The sequence below is a fragment of the Limulus polyphemus genome, unplaced genomic scaffold, assembly GCF_000517525.1.
Source record: "Limulus polyphemus unplaced genomic scaffold, Limulus_polyphemus-2.1.2 Scaffold10135, whole genome shotgun sequence".
In the NCBI taxonomy this organism is placed as follows: domain Eukaryota; kingdom Metazoa; phylum Arthropoda; class Merostomata; order Xiphosura; family Limulidae; genus Limulus; species Limulus polyphemus.
The window spans coordinates 1-5,712 of NW_013675745.1; positions in this window are offsets into that span (position 1 = coordinate 1).

Consider the following 5,712-nt stretch of genomic DNA (forward strand, 5'->3'; position numbering starts at 1 on the left):
TACTGTCTGTTGTATGTCCATGTAACTACTTCTATATAAATATAATAGTACTGTCTGTTGTATATCCATGGAGGTTTGGTGGGTCCATAGGGAGATACGTACAAAATTGCAGTTTCATATTTGTGTTTTGCAGTTTTGTGTGGGCGTTTTTTACAAGTACATATAAGGGAAGCAACTTTTATCAAAATGTGTAAATCCCTCCAGTATGCACTACAAACTTTGGAGGTCATCAGAACTTTACAATACTATACAGTGTTTCGTTTTATAAAAAATATCTATGTAACGACTGAGTCACACGTTCTGAAAATGTCTGTAAATATTACAGCAAATAGTTTGAATTTCTTGTTCTTTTTTTCTTCTGCTTCTTTTTTATTACACGGTAACTTAAAAACTAAAACAATGGTGTCAACCAATTTCACTGAGGTGACATAGTTTCAAACGGAGTATCCACTTTTATATGTGCTATTAATATGTAACAATTAAAAAAAATCGCAATTGTACTGTAAACGATTATATCATTACCTCTTGAAGTTAGATTTTTTACAGACATTTGATGTTCCTATAAAAAGCTTAAGTACAGGGAGAAACAGGAATTACAACCAATAACAGATAATCAATAAATATTACAGTTGGAACCTCATTGTATTTAGAACTTGGTTATAAATACAACCTTCCTATGTCTATTGAAACACTACATTAAAAAACAACAACAAGGGAAGAAGTAAAGAAAAACTTTTCAAAAAAAGAAGTAAATGTAGGGATGGCTAATATCAATCTTTCAAAAACAATGCAAACAGGATAGTAGGGATGGCATTTTCATCATCCATACATTAGAGCACAGGCAAGAATTAACATATAACAATATGTATAAATATTCAATCAAAATTCAGTTTAATTTATCCAATTTCTGTCTGTTAACATTCTACTACACTGTGTGCTTGTGCTATTATGTAAGGATGATGCAACTGCCTTCCCTACTATCCTGTTTGCATTGTTTCTGAAGGAGTGATATTAGCCATCCCTACATTTACTTCCTCTTTTGAAAAGCTTTCCTTTACTTGTTTGTATTTGTAAATAGTTGAACCGAAACCCCAGTCAGCAATTTAGTTTATATTCAATCACAGATCAATGAATTTCTTGTAGAATAGAACATGCTTCAACATTATCACAGAAACAGTGGCAAGAGTCGCCTTCTGTAAACAAGTACTTGAGGTGTTTATATTGTATAAAGTTAGATAAACTTTTGAGTTTTAAGAATCACTAAAAAACTTTTGTTAGCATTTACATCTGATATTTTTTCATGTTAATATATACGGACCTATTATCTAAACAAACATTCAAGAAGTGATAATAAGGAAAATATAGATCATTAAGTAAACCATCAATTCACGCTGTATCAAAAGCAGCCGTTATGTCCCAGACAGCAACAACTTTACCTCAGTCACTCAAGGTAAAACTAACATATAATACCCACAGTGTAGCAGTCATTTTGGAGTGCGCAGAAACAACATTTATGACGTGTCCAAGGTCCACGTCAATCTTCCACTTATCATAGCATCGTTGAGGGTTTTCATAACACAAAACAGCAAGTAAATTAATGAACTGAATGAGGAAGAAACAAGATTAAACTCTCATTCAGTTTTGGACAGATATTTTCAAACATATTAAGGCCTACTGGTCAGGGGTTTTCACGAGAAACTAGTCCAAGGCTACCGATGAGAAAAGAAGCTTCTTAATGATTAAATTCGGATTTTTAAAGAGGTGAATTCTCTTTTGTGACCCACTTCGACAGTCCAATCAGAAGACCAGGAACGCTTGAATCCTCAAAGAGGCGAAATTCCGTTTCGGACCGTTCCCTTCCAATTTAACCCCTGAAACTCCCTGAAACCTATACATTCCAAAGACGGAAACCAGAGTAGAATTAAAACAAAACAAAAACACAGTACTTTTGTTGGTCTTCTTATTTGACAGTTTGTAAGTTTTGGGAAGCTGGTAGTTTTTATAATTCTGCGGTGTAATAAACGAAACAAGTAGTATACAGCATATACCTCTAGTAAGTGTCTTTGTATTTGATATAAGTACAGGCTCAGTTGCAGGCTCTTAAATGAGTACATACTACTTGGCAAATGTATGGTTATGACTAACAACTGAGCCGGTAGTAGACTACTGAGTAGCGTGCCGGTTTGTTTATAGAAAGATATAAGGTTTGCCCAACAGTGATGCTAAATATATATATATATACGTTCTCCACTTTCAGCTGCAGGAGTTATAAGAGAAAGAGTCAAACCAGTTATAGGGCTAAAGTCGGGCAGAGCTTCTGTAGCGGCGGATGCTGCCGATTGGCTATCTTTCTTCAGATTAGTAGTCCAAAATTTAGGACGGCTATGACCGAATAATAATACTATCTGCCTAGGTTGTTTATACAAATATGTTGCTTCAGATTGTAATATAGTTGGGAATTACTTAGTGAGTACCGTGCTCAGACTGCGAATCTGAGGGTTCGCGACCAATGACCGACATCAAAAATGCACTCCTCATTTTGGAGTCAGTTGGGTACGCTATAAGAGTGAGTGACGTACAAATCTCACTATTCGAATGTAACGGCGAGTGCTACCCTCTCATTAGTTTATCAGTTCAAACTTAAAGATGACTGTGCACAGAGAGCCTTTTATGTAGTTTGATGCTTTGCAAGAAAATTCTGAAACAAACAATCAAAACAGGTTGAAAATACCAAATACTAATAAGCAATGCTTGGTAAAGATAGTATTATATTCTATTTGATGAGATAAGTTATTGGTTTTTTATAATTTTTACAGTAATATTAACATTTTATTTAAACAATAAAAACTAGACAGAAAGCTGTTATGTAAATATTTTTATAATAATTTACACACAGAAACATTGGGTGGTTTATTTAAGCAACATATGTTTGTAAGCTCCATGAAACTGGGTTGAGAGAAGTGTTGTTGTTTATTTGTGTATTACTGATTCTTGTTTGTACTGATAGTTGTTTGTGTATCCTTCATACTTGTTTATACTGCTATCTGGTTGTGTATCACTGATACTTGTTTGTGTATCCTTCATACTTGTTTGTACTCCTATTTGTTTGTGTAGCACTGATACTAGTTTGTACTGCTATTTGGTTGTGTATCACTGATACTTGTTTGTACTGCTATTTGGTTGTGTATCACTGATACTTGTTTGTACTGCTTTTTGTTCATGTATCACTGATACTTGTTTGTACTGCTATTTGTTTATGTATCATGATATTTGTTTGTACTGCTATTTGTTTACGTATCACTGATACTTGTTTGTACTGCTATTTGTTTATGTATCACTGATACTTGTTTGTGTATCATTGATACTTGTTTGTGTTTCATTTATACTTGTTGGTACTGATATTTGTTTGTGTATCACTGATACTTGTTTGTACTGTTATTTGTTTATGTGTCTCTGATACTTGTTTGTACTGATATTTGTTTGCGTATACTGATACTTGTTTGTACTGCTAGTTGTTTGAGTATCACTGATACATATTTGTACTGCTATTTGTTTATGTATCACTGATACTTGTTTGTACTGTTATTTGTTTATGTGTCACTGAAACTTGTTTGTTCTGCTATTTGTTTGTATATCACTGATATATATTTGTACTGTTATTTGTTTATGTATCACTGATACTTGTTTGTACTGCTATTTGTTTATGTATCACTGATACTTGTTTGTACTGCTATTTGTTTATATATCATGATATTTGTTTGTACTGCTATTTGTTTATGTATCACTGATACTTGTTTGTACTGCTATTTGTTTATGTATCACTGAAACGTGTTTATTCTGCTATTTGTTTATATATCATGATATTTGTTTGTACTGCTATTTGTTTATGTATCACTGATACTTGTTTGTACTGCTATTTGTTTATATATCATGATATTTGTTTGTACTGCTATTTGTTTATATATCATGATATTTGTTTGTACTGCTATTTGTTTATGTATCACTGATACTTGTTTGTACTGCTATTTGTTTATTTATCATGATATTTATTTGTGTATCAACTAATCAAAATATACACACAGTTTTCCTCTGAGCAAACAAAGATGAATTGGCAGAAACTTCTAAATTCAGGTTAGAACTTGTATAGAAAGTCTTGAAAGACTAGTCTACAAACATAGCTCAGACCTGAAGACGAAAGACACAAGTTTTTCGTCCTTTTTACCTGAGTTCCGTTTATAAATTAGTTCTTCAAGACTCTGAGTTTCTGGCCCTTGCATCTTTGCTTGTTCATCATAATACTCTGCCTAAATCATCTATAAAAGTTTTATCTCTACTTACATATGTCCTACTCGAAATTCTGGCTTGAAATCATGCTTACTTACTGATAATGTAATGTAAGTTTTGATATAGGTTTTAAGTTTTAATTAATGAGTAGAAATCTTTATTTCATTGGTGTGATATGACCCCCCCCCCCCTAATGTGTCTGGTGTGATGAGATGAAATGTGGAAAGGTTTGATGTATCGCTTATACGTATTACATCTTTATAGTAAAAAAAAGTTAAACCAATCACAGTGATGGGATAATTTGTAAATGTATAATGTTTGCGAATTTAAAACCTGATACCCCCTTCCCATTGAAATAAGTTATTACAAATGATCGATCACAAGTAATTTTGCAAAACTTTTGATAAGTTAGCCAAAAACAGACTTACTAGACCATTATTTTTTGACGCTCTCTGTGGGAAGTTTAAGGAACTTCGAATCTTGAAATTCCTTCTTTCTATAGGTATCCCCGTCACCAAACGTGCCCCGAATCCCCGTCACACCAAACGTGCCCGCCCTTTCAGCCGTGGGGACGTTATCTATTCGTTGGTAAAAGAGAGTAACCCAAGAGTTGGTGGTGGGTGGTGTTGACTAGCTGCCTTCCGTCTAGTCTATAACTACTAAATTAGAAATAGCTAGCTCAGATAGGCATCGAGTAGCTTTGGCCCAAATCCAAAAACAAACAAAACTTTCATACGTCTTAATTTATAATTGTAAGTTTGGTGAGTTTTAATAAACCAATGATATATAGCGTGCATGATTATCCAAATTTACGTTACTATAAGTAATCGTACTCTTCACGAATATATATAGATATATTTATCTTTGCTATATCTGTAACATATTGTTGCGTCAACGAGGTCACGTGACTCGTTCTCTCGAGCCTTCGGGAATTGTCGGGAGATTACTAGATATAGGGTAGTCTGGTATATATATAAGAGGGTGACAACGTGAGGGGATAATGTGTGTGTAGATAGTGAGTAATTGATGTGCAGTCACAGGGTATTGTTGAAGTTAACGTTCGTTCGTTATAGTGTTTGTTTTAGCGCGAATGTTGAAATTAAGTGTATCATAAAGTTATATTCGGAAACAATAAACCAGTTTTATTAAGTAAGGACTTGTGTCGCTAAAGTTTCGTCGGAATGAAGTTACGGAAAGTTAATTAACAAACTTTAATTAACTTTCCGTAACTTCCTTCCGACGAAACTTTAGCGACACAAGTCCTTACTTAATAAAACTGGTTTATTCTTTCTGAATATAACTTCACGATACACTTATTTCAATATTCGCGCTAAAACAAACACTATAACGAACGTTAACTTCAACAATACGTCTCTCTCTGACTGCAGTTCAATTACTCATTACCTATACACTCATTACGTTATCTCG